The sequence below is a fragment of the Triticum aestivum genome, chromosome 4B, assembly GCF_018294505.1.
Source record: "Triticum aestivum cultivar Chinese Spring chromosome 4B, IWGSC CS RefSeq v2.1, whole genome shotgun sequence".
NCBI lineage: Eukaryota > Viridiplantae > Streptophyta > Magnoliopsida > Poales > Poaceae > Triticum > Triticum aestivum.
Window position 1 is genome coordinate 178,351,673 of NC_057804.1, and position 19,279 is coordinate 178,370,951.

Sequence of the window (19,279 nt, forward strand, 5' to 3'; positions counted from 1 at the left end):
AGGATTACCAAGCCAAACTGGTCGAAGTTGAGTCTAGAAATTCTTTAGTTATATAAGGGAATTGATTGTGGGAAGGAACGTAAGGCTCTTTTTACTCCTTTACCTCATGGCCTTCTGATCTGAGTCATCCTATCTTTCCTACGTGGTTAAGGAACTAGGCTTTCTCTTCCGTATATCAGGATCACGTGTTACTACTCTGTAGTCCCATAGGATTGGTTGATCAGAGTCATACCCCAGTTTTGAGTGTTTCCAGTGTAGTCTGTTTAGTATGATCTCAGAGCCTTGAGTAATGTTGATGAGTATGTTACCACCCCATTTTTAGTAGGATGTCTCATTCTGAGCATTTTACTGCCGTTATGCTGCCGGAATTTCCCTAGGATTTCGAGAGATACTAATTCCTTGTCCTACATTCTACAGTCCATAGTTGATGCTGATTCCGTCTCTGGTTTCGTTTTACCAGGATGTCATCAAGTTCTTTTGTTCGTAGCCAGAACCACGGAGATGGTAGGGATGAGGATCCTCCCGACCAGCCTTCATTGGCAGAGTTCATGTTAGAAATGGAGAGGAGCAAGCATGAGTCCAACCGCTTGTTGGCACGTATCGAGGAGAACACCGCACATCAGTTCAAAGGATCTGTGGCCATTCATGACTTTATCCGCTTGCACCCACCCATCTTTCATCATTCCATCGAGCCACTCGATGCAGATGACTGGCTCCGTAGCATCACTCATAAGCTGTGTTCCGCGAGCGTAGCTGAAGATGACAAGGTCACCTATGCCACATATCACCTGGAAGGTCCTGCTAGTCTTTGGTGGCAGAACTATGAGGCTATGCTTCCAGCTGACCAGACTCCCACCTGGAGGGATTTCGTTGAGGCTTTTCGCGAGCATCACATTCCTGAAGCCCTCATCGATCGCAAGAGAGAATAGTTCTATAGTTTCACCCAGGGTAAGATGGCTGTTGATGCCTATAGTAGAGAGTTTGAGAACCTCGCCCGTTATGCCACAGAAGAGGTGTCCACGGACGCCAAGAGGCAGGCTAGGTTCCGGAAGGGTCTCAACCCCAAGTTGCGTCGTGATCTCCACTTGCATCATTGTGATACATTCCAAGTCCTTGTGAACAAGGCCATTAATGCAGAGACAGATCAACTCACTTACGAGGAGTCTCGTAAGCACACTCGTGATTTGGAATCTTCCTCCGGTTCTAGCTCTCAGAAGCGCCGGATTTGGGTTCCGAACTCCGCTCTTCCTTCCGAATGTGTACCGAGGCCATCTTATGTGGCACCTCATCAAGTTCAGCAGTATGCTCCACCCAGGTCTATTGGTGGACCGCCTTCCAATGCAGGTCCGCATCCTACCTCCAAGATTTGCTACAAGTGCGGAGAGCCAGGCCACATTGCTCGTATTTGCACTCAGACCAGAGTTGCTCCACCCCAGCCCGAGAAGTCTATTAGCCATGGTAAGCCATCACGCAAGATGATCAGTGCCAAGTCAGCTCCCACTGAACATGGACGTGTGCATCACGTCTCAGCTAAAGCCGCTCATGATGATCCAGATGTCGTTCTTGGTACACTCCTTGTCAACTGTCATCCGGCATCAGTTTTGTTCGATACTGGAGCGTCTCATTCCTTCATTTCTGAAAGCTATGCCCGCTTGCGCGACATGTCATTTTGTGATATGCCCTCCCCACTACTTATTCAAACTCCTGGATCCAAATGGCTAACTTCTAGGATAAGTTATGGCAATGAAATCCTTGTTGACAGACTTGTATTCCTTGCTTCCTTGATATCTCTCAAGTCTTCGGATATTAACATCATCTTGGGTATGGACTGGATGACAGCTCATCATGCCAAGATTGATTGTTTCACCAGATCTGTTCAGCTTACACATCCATCTGGCAAGATAGTCACTGTTTCCACTAGAGTTGCAAAGCGTCAGCTCTATTCCCTTAATGCCAGCCCTCTTCCAGACCTTGAAGATATTCCGGTAGTCCGTGACTTTCCGGATGTCTTTCCAGAGGAACTGCCAGGTGTTCCGCCTGACAGAGATGTAGAGTTCGTCATAGATCTTATCCCAGGAACTGCTCCAATCTCTAGGAGACCCTACAAGATGGCACCCTTAGAACTAGCCGAGCTTAAGAAACAACTCGATGAGTCCTTGCAAAAGGGTTTCATCCGTCCTAGTTCTTCTCCTTGGGCTTGCCCCGTCCTCTTCGTCAAGAAGAAGGATGGTACGGACCGGATGGTTGTAGATTATCGTCCCGTTAATTTGGTCACGATAAAGAACAAGTATCCGCTCCCCAGGATCAACGACCTGTATGATCAGCTCGCTGGATCCTCAGTCTTTTCCAAGATGGATTTGAGGTTAGGTTACCACCAAATTAAGATCAGAAATGGGGACATTCCCAAGACAGCTTTTGTCACTCGTTATGGCCAGTAAGAGTACACCGTCATGTCCTTTGGCCTAACCAACGCCCCAGCCACATTCTCCCGCTTGATGAACTCGATCTTCATGGAGTACTTAGATAAGTTCGTCGTGGTTTTCCTCGATGATATTCTTATTTACTCGAAGAACGAGGAAGAGCATGCCGAACATCTTAGACTTGTTTTAGAAAAACTCAGAGAGCACCGCCTTTATGCCAAGTTCTCCAAGTGTGAATTTTGGTTGCCAGAAGTGACCTACCTAGGCCACGTAATCTCTGGTAAGGGCATTGCTGTCAACCCCGAGAGAGTTAAAGCCGTTCTTGATTGGACTCCACCTGGAACAGTCAAACAAGTTAGGAGTTTCCTTGGTCTAGCCAGCTATTGTCGCCGCTTTGTTGAAAACTTCTCCAAAGTAGCCAAACCCCTCACGGAACTTCTCAAGAAAGATAAAAAGTTTGAGTGGTCCCCACAGTGTGAACACAGTTTTCAGGAACTGAAAAGGCGCCTGACTTCTGCTCCCATACTTGTGCCACCGGATTTCACTAAAGACTTTATTATCTACTGCGACACCTCACGACAGGGACTAGGTTGCATTCTTATGCAGGATCGTCATGTGATTGCCTATGCATCTCGACAGTTGCATCCACATGAGGATAATTATCCTACACATGATCTAGAGCTTGCAGCCGTAGTCTATGCACTCAAGACCTGGCGACATTACCTCCTTGGTAAACGTTGCGAGATCTACACCGATCACCAGAGTCTCAAGTATATCTTCACCCAACCGGATCTGAACCTTAGGCAACGACGTTGGTTGGAGTTAATCACAGATTATGATCTAGGGATTACCTACACCCCAGGCAAAGCCAATGTCATGGCTGATGCTCTAAGCCGTAAATCCTATTGCAACAATCTCATGTTGCAGCAAGGCCAACCACTTCTCCATGAGGAATTCTGTAAGCTTAATCTTCACATTGCTCCTCACGGATTCCTTTCTACCCTGGTGGCGAAACCTGATCTTAAGGATCAGATTATCGCAGCTCAAAAGCAAGACACAGGAATTTCCCGGATCAAGAGAAACATTAAGAAGGGAGTTGGTGGATGTTTCACTATGGATGATCGTGGTGTTGTTTTCTTTGAGAATCGCTTGGTGGTTCCCAAGAATCAACATCTTCGACAACTGATTCTTAAGGAGGCGCATGAATCTCCTCTCACGATTCATCCCGGTAGTACTAAGATGTATCAGGATCTACGCTAGAGGTTCTGGTGGACTAGGATGAAGAGAGAAATCGCTGAGTTCATTGCTAAATGTGACGTTTGTCGTCGCGTTAAGGCAGAGCATCAAAGACCTGCTGGCACTCTTCAGCCTTTAGCTATTCCTGAGTGGAAATGGGATAAAGTTGGTATGGACTTCATCACCGGCTTTCCCAGGACCAAGAAAGGGAATAACGCTATCTTCGTAGTCGTTGATCGTCTCTCCAAAGTGGCGCACTTCCTACCTGTTCGAGAGAGTATCACTGCTAGTCAGCTCGCTGACTTATATATTTCTCGGATAGTGTCACTTCATGGTGTTCCACTAGAGATCAATTCAGACCGTGGCAGTCTTTTCACTTCTCATTTTTGGGAGAGTTTCCAAACTGCCATGGGAACCCATCTTTCTTTCAGTACCGCTTTCCACCCTCAGTCGAGCGGTCAGGTGGAACGGGTCAATCAAATTCTTGAAGACATGCTTAGAGCTTGCGTTATCTCATTCGGTATGGATTGGGAGAAATGTCTTCCTTTTGCCGAGTTTGCTTACAACAATAGCTATCAATCCAGCCTCAAGAAAGCTCCTTTTGAGGTTCTCTATGGACGAAGATGTCGAACACCTTTGAACTGGTCAGAAACCGGTGAAAGACAATTCTTTGGACCGGATATGATCCAGGAGGCAGAAGAGCAAGTTCGCATCATTCGTGAGAATTTGAAAACAGCTCAATCTCGTCAAAAGAGTCAGTATGATCGTCATCATAAGGATATGACTTATGAAGTTGGTGAAAAAGCTTACCTTCGGGTTACTCCCATGAAGGGTACCCATCGTTTCGGTATCAAGGGCAAGTTGGCTCCTCGTTACATTGGTCCTTTTCGTATTCTCGCTAAACGAGGAGAGGTTGCCTACCAATTGGAACTACCCCCACATCTTTCTCGAGTTCATGATGTCTTCCACGTCTCTCAACTCAGGCATTGCTTCTCGGATCCCATCCGCGGAGTGGACCACGAAACGCTTGATCTCCAAGATAACCTCACCTACCGAGAGTACCCGGTTCGCATTCTTGATCAACCAGAGCAAGTTACCCGACGTCATAACATCAAGTTTCTCAAAGTTCAGTGGTCTCATCATTCCGAGAGAGAAGCTACTTGGGAGCGAGAAGATCGTCTTCGACTGGAGTACCCCGCTTTCTTTCCGTCGACCCCTGAATCTCGGGACGAGATTCTTTCAAGTGGGGGCGAGTTGTCACATCCCTAGTCTGGTATGACCTAGACTAGCTAGTCATTTGTGCATCATGTTTAAATTTTCATTTAAATTTGAAATGAGGATTGGCGGAACCCTCAGAATCATTTTTGAAAATGACCCAAATAAAATTTCTCCAAAAGGGTCCAAGAAAATGCTCATGTTGCTCTCTGAAAATATTGGACAGAGATAAAAATCAAACCAATATTTTTAGGAGCTCATGGATATTTATTTTGGCCATTCGGATTAATCCGATAAATATTTGCATTGGAAATATATTAGTTATATATATATTAATATATGTCCAAAAATTATGCCACCTGTTGGGGAGCTCTGGAATAATATAACTAGCCCCTGCAAAAATTGGCATAAGGTAATAAAATGATTTAATATTTTAATTAAATCAAAACAAATGTCAGAAAAATTAGAAAACAGAAAAGAGGGAGACTTACCTGGGCCTCCTCCCTGTGCAGCCCAGCAGCAGCAGGCCGGCCCAGCCAGCAGGCGGCCCAGCCCGCCTCCTCCTCTGTCGTCTTCGTCCTCGATAGAGGGAGGGGAGCGTGCCCGGCGCGCGCACGCGCCACCGCGCCACGCCACCAGCCTCCCTGCTTGGCTGGCGCCCCCCTCGTCACTCTGGACGATACCGCGTGTTGCCACCCCCCCCGTATCCTCTCACTCTCCCCTGATTCTTCCTCTCCTCTCCCTCGCTCTCTCTCTCTCGTGTCCGAACGCGCCGGTCGCCGCCGTTCGCCATAGCCGCCGCCACAGCCTCCCCCTCGCCTCCCCGACACGCTCCCCAGATCCGCCGCGACCCCCTCTACCTCCTCGTCGAGCCACGCAAGACGGAGCGCCCTGTGGAGCCGCCGTCGCCATCGTCTTCCTCCTCGGACGCCGCCGGCTGCCGACTCTGATTCGCCGTCTCCAACGTGTCCCCGGCCACAACGAGCAGCCCTGGAGGTCCGCGGTGAGCTCCGCCACCGTTCCCCTCTCTTCTCCCCCTCGTCTCCGCGCCGTAGCTCCGTTCCCCACCATGGCCGAAGCCATCGCCGCCGCAGCTCCTCGCCGTCGTGGCCACAGCCGCTGCAGGCCGCAGCCGAGCTCGCCGTTGCACTCAGTGCACCCTGGCGAGTCGCGCGGACCCGCTCGCAGCCTCCCTAGTGCCCCGCAGCCATTCCCGATCGAAGCCGAGCTCCGACCGTCGCCGCGAGCTTTGCTCCGGCGAGCTCCGGCCTCCCCAGCTCCTCCCACCTGCCCCTCCAGATGCGCGAGAGCCCGGGCTACGCCCCGGTGCTCTCTGACGCCGTCCCCGTGGCCGGTATCGCGGACGCCGCCGCGTCCAGAGGTCGCCGCCGATGACCTCGCCGGCCTGACGGGTGGGCCCCGTCAGCCAGGTGATTAGCTTAGTGCTAATCACCGTTAACTAACCCCCCCTGACACTGACAGTGGGCCCCAGCGCCACTAACCTTTTTAATTAAGTTAATCTAACCCTGTTTAACCCCCTGACACTGACATGTGGACCCCACACGTCAGGTTTGACCCTAGCCAGCCGCAGTTGACCTGCTGACGTCATGCTTACTCAATGCTGGCGCAATAATATGATTTCTGGATTTAAATTAAATCAGGAAATTCCAGAAATTGATTTAAACTTAAAAAATTCATAGAAATTCAACCGTAGCTTAGATTGAAATGTTTTATATATGAAAAATTATCAGAAAAATGTAATCTATCCATCTGTACTAGTTTCATGCATGACAAACCAACTTATAAATGCTGAATATGAGAAAACACATTATGGCATATATAGGAGCTTAATTTGGAGATGCATTTGAACCTTTGGTTCAAATGGACTTCGAACCAAATGGATACTAGTTGCATTAGCTCAAATAACATCACAACTTCATGCCATGTTCATGCATCATATTGTTGCATATGTTTGTGTATTGATTGTTGGCACCGTTCCTTCTCGATAGGTCCTACTCCGGAGGACGTTCCAGAGTACCTGTCTGTGAAGCAGTGCCTCCCTTGTTGATTTACCAGGCAAGCAAACCCCCTTGTTCATTCCGATAAAATCCTACTCTCTCACTCCTGCTCTCAGTTATTGCATTAGGACAACAACGATTCATCTGCTACTTTGTGCTGCGGTAGTTGAACCCATTCCTCTGCATGACCTGTCATTGCCACAGTAAATAGTTGAAACCCACTAGCATGTGTAGGAGTTGATTGAAGCCATTGTTGTGTTCCTACCATGCTATGACTGCTATTGCTTAGAGTTGTGTCAGGTCTGATTCATTGGGAATGAATTGGAGTGTTACGATATGTTCTGGTGCTGAGAGTTAAGTGTGTGAACATGATTTGGTAAAGGTAGAGGTGAGAGGCCATGTAGGAGTACATGGTGGGTTGTCTCACTGGAACCGTCCTTAAGCACTGAGTTCTATGTATGTTGTCCAATGACTCGATACTACCACACATTGGGCTCCGGGCGCTCCAAGCCCTCTCGACTTATTAACCAACTTGATCTCTGTCCAGGAGTCGCAACTAGTTTCTGGTGTTTGTAGGTAGTGTTAGTAGTCTACCAAGTGGCACCCGGCCAGGTGGGCTTGGGACAGACTAGGCACAAGTGGCACGGTGTACCAAGCGTAGATCCATCCGGCGAGGTGGGCTTGGGAACCCTGCACACATCGTTTGGGGCCATGAGTGAAACCCCGGCCGGATCTCCTTGCGGATGGAACCCGAATAGGCGATAAACCTGGATTAGAGTCTTGTGTGGTTAGTCAGGTCGTGGCCGACACCCTCGCCAGGCTTCCGCTTGAAGGTTGCCGAGATACATGACGTGTACATGGCGGTAAGTGGCGAGAGCATGTGTGAAGAAGTACACCCCTGCAGGGTTAACATGATCTATTCAAATAGCCGGGTCCGCAATTATGGACTTCTTGGATGCCTACATGGTACATAGACAACTTGAAGTGGATACTCTAAAAAGCTCAAGACAAGTGTGAGTGCTATGGATGGCCTTCTCGTAGGGAGACGGGGATGAATCCATAGTAGTGTATTGTGTGGTGATTAGTGGACTCGTGTGCGCCATATCACCTCAAGAGCTTCTGGTAGTCGTAGAACAGGATAGCCACAGAGTCAAAGCTGGCTTGCTGCAACTAAACCCCACATTACCCTCTTGATACTAATGCATGTATGATAGGATCTAATGTAAGTCTTGCTGATTACCTTTGTACTCATGTTGCTTTATTTATGTTTTTGCAGCAGAGACTTCGGTCTTACTAGTGTTCTCATGGACTTCGACGAGTAGCTTGTACCTCAGCTACGATCTTGATCGGACGTTGTAGATAGTCAGGCTTTCAGCCTTTTCCATTTGTAGATGTCTGTACCCAGACATGTAATGCTTCCGCTTGTTGCTTGTATGCTCTGTATGATGGGTCTTGTGACCCCTGTTTGCAATAAATGCTATGATGGCTCTTCTGAGCCTTTATCTATACGAGTTGTTGAGTTATGCTGTGATGCCATGTTGTACAACACATACTTGCATGTTATGCGTACGTGTAATGTGTATTGCTATGTGTGGGATCTGACTATCTAGTTGTTTATCCTTAGTAGTCTTTCTTACCGGGAAATGTCTCCTAGTGCTTCCACTGAGCCCTGGTAGCTTGCTACTGCTCCGGAACACTTAGGCTGGCCGACATGTGTCCTTCTTTGATCCTGTGTCTCTCCCTTCGGGGAAATGTCACGCGATGAATATCGGAGTCCTGTTAGCCCGCTACAGCCCGGTTCACCGGAGTCCTGTTAGCCCAGTGCTACAGCCTGGATTCACTCGCTGATGACCGACACGTTCGATGCTGGGTCATGGATGCCTGTCCCTGTAAGTTAGTGCCACTTTGGGTTTACGACTAGCCATGTCAGCCCGGGCTCTTTATCATATGGATGCTAGCGACACCATCATATACGTGTGCCAAAAGGCGCAAACGGTCCCGGGCAAAGGTAAGGCGACACCGTGGGGATACCGTGCGTGAGGCCGCAAAGTGATATGAGGTGTTACATGCTAGATCGATGTGGCATTGAGTCGGGGTCCTGACAGACTCATTTACCTTTGGAGCTTCCGCAACTATTTTATTTAGTTGGCCTTCAGCCATATTTATGTAATAAATACTCTTTTGATGAACTCGATGTAATAAAGTGTGTGATTGAACTCCATTATAATTCCTCGAGTACCGTGTGTGTCAGCATACCGATCCAGGGATGACACTTAAGCACAGAGACTTCGATCCATTTGGGTCGGGTCTTTATAATTTCTAGATTTGCAACTGCTTTGAACCAAGGGATCCCTGAGGGATCAACATGAATGCAGATTAACAAAGTGAAGCAATGAGTGTACAACCTCTTTGTCATAGCCTTGTCGACCTCAGCATCATTGGGTTGGACATGGAGTATGGTGATGCTGGTGTGACTATCAGAGGCGGGGAAGAAGATCCGAGGCCTCTAGATATGGCACCGAGGGTACTGCTCCTTATGATGGATGGTTTCATCGTTGGAGCAGCTTCGGTGAGGTGTACGACGGTGAGGCTGAAGCAGGACAAGACAGACAACGTTAATCTGAAGTGGGACTCTAATATCATCTGCAATAGATGATGTAAAATACATCACCAAAAATTGCTAGATGTAAAATGTATCAGCCGCGCCACGGCCGCTCCGACAGATGCTATAAATATTGTTCACTCTGAACTTAATTAAAGAAACTAAACTTTACAGTCGAAACTGAATTTTACTGTTGAAGCTGATTGAACTAGTAGCAGAGCATTGCAATACAAGTTTAGGGCATTCAAGCACTAGTAGCAGAGAAGCAGTGATCTAAATCAGCAGCCGCTCGAGCGGGGAATGCACTAGCTGAGAGCAACTCGTGCAGCAGCACCGCGAGCGAGTGCTAAAGCAGCAACTCCTGTAGCTGCTGAAGGTCGTGCAGCAGCAGCAACACGAGCGTGAGCAAGAGCAGAGCAGCAACACGAACAAGTGCAAGAGCAAGAGCGGAGCAGCAGCGCGACCGACAACAATAGCAAAGCAGAGCAGCAACACGAACAAAAGCAAGAGCAGTGCAACAACGCGACCGACAGCAAGAATAGAGCCGCAACGCGAGCTAGAGCCAGAGCAGTAGCAGCAGCAGTGCGAGCGAGAGCCGGAGCAGCAACAGCTAGTGCAAGTGTGGAAGTCACCACTGAGGAAGCAACGACATGGGGGAGAGACGATGTGGATGAAGTGGCCAGTGACAGGCCCGTCGAAGGAGACCCACCATGGCTTGTCGACCTCGAGCATCGGCAGCCCCGTGAGATCGAATAAAAGATAAAATGCAGCGGTGAGTGTAGAACCTCCTTGGTGGCATCGAGTAGGCATCAGCTTCATTGGAGGAATTGGTGAGGGTGCTACGGTTCCGGTGGGGCAGGTCAAGACGGTGCTATGGGAATGGAGGTGGAGCGATAAACGAGGCAAACATCGGGGCATCTCCTTGGAGGTGGAAGACAGGGCGGCTGATCCGGCGGGACGACGAGATCGATGACGGATCCTCATCCGGTGCGGTGATGAGGGACGGCGAGCTGTTGCGGTGGACGACGTCATCCAGGAAGAGTCTCTGGCTGGGCGGCGGTTAGGAGGCCGATGGAGGAGCATGGGTCTCGCGGGTTTTGGCGGCCTTGGTGTACGAATGGGAGGGGGGCGAAGGGGATGGTAGGTGGAGCCATGGGTTTGGGACGCACTTGTCCGAAATGTAGGGTAAGTTACGAACATACCCCCACCGGTTTTGACCATGCGACGTTGATGCGACATTTCCGGCTGAGGGGTAGAAGGGGGATTTCGCGTGTCTGGGCTGCGGGACCGATTTCAGATGAGGAGGGAGTCTTCGGGCACGTTAAAATGTCGGGATAACAAGGCGCGGCGTGGGTTGAAGAGGTGGGAGTTTCACAGCAAATGAGACAAAAAGCTTGAAAATTTGGGATAACAAGGCGTGGATTCCATGTTCGGCAGAACAAACTAAACGTGTACAAAAAAACAATTCATATAAGACACAAGAGAGTCATGTCCCTTTTACTATATTGCTAAAATACCATTAAAAAACTACAAGAAAAATGTAAAAAAATTGGGAGAACAAGATTACCCTGTACAGTACCAAATCAATTTGAACTTCCGTCAACAACAACAAAAAACAAATCAATTCCCACCACAAGAAAGAGTTATGTCCCTTTTTATATGATTACAAATGCCAGGATCTTGAATTTCAATTTTTGAATCCACATTATGTTGAATTCGAATATATCGTTAGGTGACCTTGCAGTTTATAATGGATGTAGTCCTACATTTTGATCTTCCATCTTATATGAACATTTTACTCCATCCTATGAACATATATATTGTCGTCTACCATATGGACTAAATTTGAATCAGTTTTCCTTATTTTAATACTATTGTTGTCAAGTTATACCATCATTTAAATATTATCTTGATAACAGAAAACATGCATATAGTAATAATCATATTTCACTATGAACTACATGTACCATACGATCTCCAATTTCAAATATTTGTATCCATTTTATGTTGAAATTCAAATCACAGTACATTGGTCTAGGTAGCGAGATGTTTGGGATAATCTAAACCCTGTTTTCATATGTATAATTTTTAGCCGAATTGGGACAAGTTTTGGTATAAGCTTCTTGCAAACCAGAGATTCTCTCAACAAGCCTTGTGGTTCCGAGAGGGAACGTGTCACCTTTGTGTGCGAAACAATACATGCTGCTTCCCCCTGATTTTCTACATAGACAACATATAACTATATGAGTGCCCTGTTAAATTTTGGAATTATTTCGGGCTTGTTTGGCCTTTTTATACACTAGCAAAACATACATGTGCGTTGCAACCGAAGGCAAAAGAATAATCTTTCATACACACATACGACAACATCAGCAAACAATATTCTTAAAAAAAATTTTGTTGACACAATTTCAAATGATATGAAAATCAACTTTAAGCCACTGGTTTACATAAAACTCGTATCAACAGTTTAATGTGCATCATCGTATAGGGGTTGTGTAACGCCCCGGACACACCCGCCGGTGGTCGTTACTCCTGGCGGGATCTAGACTGGTCCCACAGATCAATACTAGTCTTTTCTGCGCACTTTGTCCTCACTTGTGCGCACCCGGGAGAAACTTCCCGGTCGGTCACCCATCCTGAAATTACTCCAAGCTGAGCATGCTTAACTTTGGAGTTATGTCCGAATGGGCTTCCGAAAAAGAAGGAATTCCTTGTTGATATGAGTAGTCTATCATCCCTATTGAGCCAGGCTATCACATACCCACTCAGAGGAACTGGCGTCCTCGTCGGGCCACAGGAACGTTCCCTCTTGGCACATACGTCTGTGCTTCTAGTCCGGCACATGTGCCATGCCGTGTGCCACGACGGGTCACAAACGTCATGAACAACATGACCGCGCACCTGCCCACAAACATCCGTGTAACCGTGAGGGTCGGCTTTGATACCAACTTGTAACTCCCCGGACACACCCGCCGGTGGTCGTTACTCCTGGCGGGATCTAGACTGGCCCCACAGATCAATAGTAGTCTTTTTTGCGCACTTTGTCCTCACTCGTGCGCACCTTGGAGAAACTTCCCGGTCAGTCACCCATCCTGAAATTACTCCAAGCTAGGCACGCTTAACTTTGGAGTTATGTCCGAATGGGCTTCCGGAATAGAAGGAATTCCTTATTGATATGAGTACTCTATCATCCCTATTGAGCCAGGCTATCACAGGTTGGTAGTGCACTGTGCAAAGAAGAGGAGATGATTATGTACCTGTTTTAACCTTTAGGATATGGTAGTTGATTGGAATCAACATCCCCTATAGTGTCAACAATAGATTATGTGAGAGCATCAAACTGTCATATGTACTAAATTTGAATAGGGTAGAAACCATATATAATAGACATTTATTAAATGCCCAACATAGAGAAGATATTAGTTAAGTTTACATTTTGTTAAATTTTGGAATTATTCCGGGTTCGTTTGGCCTTTTTTATACACTAATTGAGTTTCCCGACATTTAATGTGCATAATTCAAATTTGAACTGCAAGCACATGCTCCGGTGCACTAAAGTTGGTTGAAAAATCACATGTGTGTCCTTGAGTGAATTTCTAGGTCCCATGCAAGAAATGGGAAATTCAAACATCTGGGCGTCGTGACTCGGCCGAGAACATTGAGAAACTTGGGTTTTAAATTCCTGTAAATACAAAACTCACCTGGAAATCATGAAACTTGGCATGTTGTCATGTCATGGCACTAACATGTTGTGGTAAAAAACTAGGCCGAATTGGAACAAGTTTTGGTATAAGCTTCTTGCAAATCGAAGCTTCTCTCAGGAAGGCTCGTGGTTCTGAGAGGGAACGTGTCACCTTTGTGTGTGAAACGATATACACTCCCCCCTTGATTTTCTTTACAGAGGCAACATAGAACTATATGAGTGTCGTGTTAAATTTTGGGATTAGTCCGGGTTCGTTTGGCCTTTTTATACATTAATTGAGTTTCTGGTCATTTAATGTGCATAATTCAATTTTGAACTACAAGCACAAGCTCTAGTGCACCAAAGTTGGTTGAAAAATAATATGTGTGTCCTCGGGTGAATTTCTAGGTCCCATGCAAGAAATGGGAATGAAATTCGAACATCTGGGCGTTGTGGCTCGACCGAGAACATTGAGAAACTTGGTTTTAAAATTCTTGTAAATCAAAAACACGCCTGAAAATCATGAAACTTGACAAGATGTCATGTCATGGTACTATCATGATGCGGTAAATTTTTTGGCCGAATTGGAACAAGTTTTGGTATAAGCTTCTTGGAAACCAGAGTTCTCTCAAGAAGGCTCGGGGTTCTGAGAGGGAACGTGTCACCTTTGTGTGCAAAACGATATATGTTGCCCCCTTGATTGTCTTTACAGAGGCAACATAGAACTATATGATTGTCATGTTAAATTTTGGAATTATTCTGGGTTCGTTTGGCCTTTTTTATACATTAATTGAGTTTCTGGTCATTTAATGTGCATAATTCAAATTTGAACTACAAGCACATGCTCCAGTGCACGAAAGTTGGTTGAAAAATCACATGTGTGTCCTCGGGTAAATTTCTAGGTCCCATGCAAGAAATGGGAATGAAATTCAAACATCTGGGTGTCGTGGCTCGACCGGAAACATTGAGAAACTTGGTTTTTTAGTTCCTGTATAAATCCAAAACACACAATTAAATCATGTAACTTGGCTTGGTGTCATGACATGGCACCAACATGCTGTGGTAATTTTACTGTCCGATTTGCGAAGGCGCACACATTAACAATCAACAAAGTCATTTTGGAACAAGTGCTATCAGTTACAATTGGAAACACAATTATTATTGAAATCGTGAGCGTTCTACTTACAATTTACGTACCGCCACGTGTCCCCTTTTTTATTAGCTAGGAGGCATTGTGCAGGGTAGAGTACGGGAGGCGTGCGATCAGACCCCTGCGCGTGCTTATCGGGAGGAGAGCCCTTTGACCTCCATCTGCCGCCCACCTCTCTCCAAAGGTCTCCATTAATGGTGCCTGAGCCCCTGTTTAATGGCGTGGCTATGTCTCACTCGACTGAGATTTAAGAGAGAAAAAAGAAAATCTGAAAAGAAATTTTGCACGGATCTTGATGTAAGATCCGACGGACCTATATAGCATCTACTGCGACTTATAGCAAGACTGATGAATATATAAGGACGACGACAGTGGATAATAATTGTCTTACATATATAGGAAGATAATTAAAAAAGGCACATGCGGCTACGCCCAAAATACACAAGGGCAAAAGAAGAACGAAGACACATACAACAATCTGGCTCGCTGATCTCTACTTTCTTAATGCGCTGCAGGTCGCGGAGACTAGTTCTCGAGGCGAGCAGCAAGGATCTCTTTCATCAGTTTCATGTCTTTAATACGCTGCTTGGCAGCATCCACGGATTCCTCCACCAGCCTTTCACACTCGATGCGGAGCATGGCATTCTCGTCCATAAGTTTCTTGACGATGACCCCATCCTCTTCAACAAGGCAGCGGTCTCCTCCGCCTGCTTCGCCCTTCCGGCAATCTTCGCCCTCAGCGGGTCATGCTCAGCCCGGAGCTTCGCATTGCCCTCCCCTAGTTGTCGGATGATGCCAGTAGCCTATTCAAACAAGGCTTTCATGTCATCCTGCAACCTCGCCTAGCCGGAGATCTGATCCATCTAGCTATGGACGATCGCATGCATGCGCCTGTAAGAGTCCCCGCCTGCCCGCGAGACATTTTCCCAGGCCTCCGCGGCGCGGGAGGACATCTTTGCCGCACTCGCGGCACGATGGGACATCTCAGCTGCTTCCACAGGGCGACCGGACCAGTCTGCTACATCAACGGCGCGGCGGGACCTCCGTGCTGCTTCGACGGTGCGGCGGGACCTCTGTGCTGCTACTACCGCGCAGCGGGACTTGTCAGCTACTTTCGCAGCGAGGCGGGGCATCTCTCGTGCTTCCGCTTCCATGCTCGCCTCTCCCTGATGGCAATCTCTCGACCCAGAACTCATGCTGGCCATGGCAGACGCAAGGGAACGATGCTGAATGACTTGTTTGTTTTTGTGGATGAGGAGTTGAGGAGGAATGTGCAGTCATCTTGGCATAGTAGTATTTATAACCGAGTACTAATACGCTCCTAAGTGGGAAACCGTTTAGGTTGTGATTGGTGTGAATAGGTTTGCAATTAAATATAGTGTGGTAGTAATTTGGAATGTGACGAGACATAAGCTCAAAATTTATTGGCGGTTCTAGTTTCGAAGTGTGGCACTATTCTCGGATGGCGTAACATGGACACGTGTTCTCGGCCATGGTGTAGAAGTTTTGTAATATGCCATGGTATTTCTTTTCCTACTGCTGTGTACGTGCAATAACTGGCACCGTCGGATACATATCTTATGGTCATTGGGGCGTTCGACAGGAATAGCCTTATGGCGAGCTATAGACTAGTCTTTTTTTCACACCCATTACATCGACACATATCATCTCTCTCCCTCTTTCCCACGCACACACCTAGTATCTCAGGACTTCTCGCACGCACCATCTCTAGCTCCCTAGGTCGATGCCACTCACATACACTTGTACTATGAGTTTAGTATGTTATACATGAAGAGAAGAGGTACACACACGCACTCGTGCTCTCTCACACACACATACGTAGCTACGAATTGTAGTGTTCTCAACCATCCGATTGGCTCTATCATAGGTCCCTGTTGCTCCTTGGCCTTGAGATTGAGAAGTTTAAAACACGGAGCCTAAGCTGGAGGCGCGAGGTTTTGGTTAATGTGCAGGCCGCACACGACACCAACACGACACGAGCTTCGTCTGCCTGGTGCGCAGTCGGGTGAGTACTACTAGTAGTAGTACTACTTTGATGTGTCGCATCAACTCGCACAACTCACCGAGGAGAGGACGGCGTCCATCATCGTGTTCTGCATGTTGAAGCCGCCGCCGCGCTCGCACTTCTGGCACTGCCGCTGGTTCCCGGGGCGCTCGCCGCGATAGTCCGCGCAGGCCAGGTGCCCTCCCTTGCAATACACAAATCAATTGAACATCAAATCAATCAAGAAACATGCACCTTGCTCGACCAGCCGAACGGACAAGGTGTATTCAAACCTCATACACTGGAGGTTTCAAGGGGCGGAGGCACAAGGGACAGTGGAGCAAGGTGAGGTCCATAGAGACCATAGAGAGCTCCATTGCCGGGTCCTGTTCCGTCGGCATGATCTCACCCTCCTCGTGCACAACCATCTCTCGCTTTAGGGCCGGGGCATTACAAAGTTTTACCATCACATATTCATACTACTTCAAGGTGCATTAAATCAACACATGCAAGTATCAAAAGGAAAGTCACGGCATGCATGCTTTCGTTGTAATTAATGCACCAGTAAACGCAAATTATTCAAATATATTGAGTGCACTGCTTTGATGTGTCGTGTAAACTCGTACAACAAGGAGAAGTTTTATTACAACGACCTCTCCCTCGCCCATGAGCATGGTGGCTCGTAGGACTAGGAGAAGCTTTCGCTACACACTCTCCCTCCTGCACATGGTGGACATGCAACAGTTCATTAGGTGTCAGATGGCCAGAAGCATACTAGTAGTACTCCACTGCAGTAGTACCATCATTATTTGACTTCCCGAAGAGGCGAAGAGCCAAGCGCAACCCGAACGCTCGTGTGGCAGTTTCATGTGTAGGGGAGGTAGTATAGTTACATAGTCTAGGATAGCATGTACCATGCCTCTAAGCTTAAAATCATTGGAGTTGGCTCCATGCTATGAGGCCGTCTTGAAGGATTTTTTTGATTAAAACAATCTGCTGGGCCTACCTGTCATCCTAGTGATTGTAGTTTTCACGCTCATCTCGTCAAGACAAGAATAGACTCCATATATTTTAATTTCTAGTGGGGTAAATGTTAGAGGTTGCAGCAAATATATTGTGCACTGCAAGTCTTTTAGCCAAGTTTAGAGGCAAGCATGTGGGGCCAGTGCTATGATGTGTCGCTTCAACTTGTACAACGAGGAGAAGCTTGATCTTACTACTACATGCCCTCTCCCTCACCCATGCGCGCGGTGGCTCGCAGATGAGGATGTGCTTTTGCTTACTGCAACAAGCTATCCCTCCGGCACACAGTGGACGAACATGAAGCAGTTGATTCGATGTTGTAGAAGCAGTAACATCATTGTTCGTCTTCTCGAAGAGGCGAAGAGCCAAGCACAACCTGAACATGGCAGTTGTGAACGCTCGAGTGGCAGTCTTTGCGTAGGGGTTTGGTGTGGTGTGGAGCCTTGGAGCATGCATATAGCCAGGCTCTTGCATGAGACAGAATTGCCATGTAAGCAGGTTATAATCCCGCTATTGTACTTGCTCTTAATAATATAGCCCTGTAAACCGGAAAGGAGGGACTACTCCCCCCGTTCCTAAATACTCCCTTCGTTTTTATTTAGTCCGCATATTAGCTTTGGTAAAAGTCAAGCTTTATAAATTTTGACCAAGTTTATAAATTTTTTAACACAAGCAATAACAAATCAATACAATTAGATTTATTATTGAATGTACTTTCACATCATATATATTTGTTATGATAAATGTTTATATTATTTTTTATAAACTTGGTCAAAGTTTATGAAAATTTAACTTCAAGCAACTCTAATATGCAGAGTAAATAAAAACGGAGGGAGTATTTGCCTTTCTAGAGATTTCAACAAGTGATTACACCCTAAATGAGTACTCCCTCCATTCCAAAATAGATGACCCAACTTTGTACTAACTTTGTACTAAAGTTAGTACAAAGTTGAGTCATCTATTTTAGAACGGAGGGAGTACATACGGGGCAAAATGAGTGAATCTACACCGTAAATAAATACATATTTCTCTCATTTTCCTCTCCGCCTTGGTCGCAGTGAACAATATTGAGTATACTACTACTGACTTGTCTCTTTTTGACACACATTTATGTTGATACGGCTTGATTGCCAATGAGGCAGAGGGTAGCGGTTCCCGAAACGTTGAATGGTCAATGATGCCTCCGCATTCAATTAGAATGCAGAGGTAGGACTAATTGGAGAAATAGAATGGAGCGAGCACTATGTGAATGCAATGTAGTTTGGACTCTCATAAAGGCGCCCCACCACTCCAATCCATCTACTCCTAGTCTCTGCACAACACTGCCCACTCCAATCCAAGACCAAGACCAAGTGACCAGAAGCCACAAGCACCCATGGCGTCGATGGACGCGAGCGGCAGTTGGTTGTGCCGGATCGTCCAAGACACTGGCCTGCGGCCCCGCACTGCACAACGTTTCTAGATGTGTTGGCGACCGCCGACGTCATAGCCCTCGTTGATGCCGGCTTCGCCTCTCGCATGTGCCAGATGATGGTCGACTCCATCCCCAAGTTCACCGCCGTCAAGAAGCGCACAGACGACCTTGTTGTTCTGCTCCAGCCCGCGCGCCCAAGCTCCTGTTTGCCTGCCACCATCATCGGCCTCCAAGGTGACAAACTCTTTGAAGCACTGGTGGCCCTGCAGCTGCCAGAGGTCGTGACGAAGAATGTGCACCTCGAGGCCGCGCTCGCCGCGCAACACCTCTCCATGAAAGAAACCGTCCACCTGCACATCCACGTCGACGAGGAAATCATCTACATAGGCCACTACAAGGCCAGCAAGGACAGAAAGACATTGGACTTCTTCCAGCGACTGGAATCTTTGGACATCATTGTTTAGAAGCACGTTGACCTGGCCACGAAAGCCGCTGCTACTTAGCCGCCATT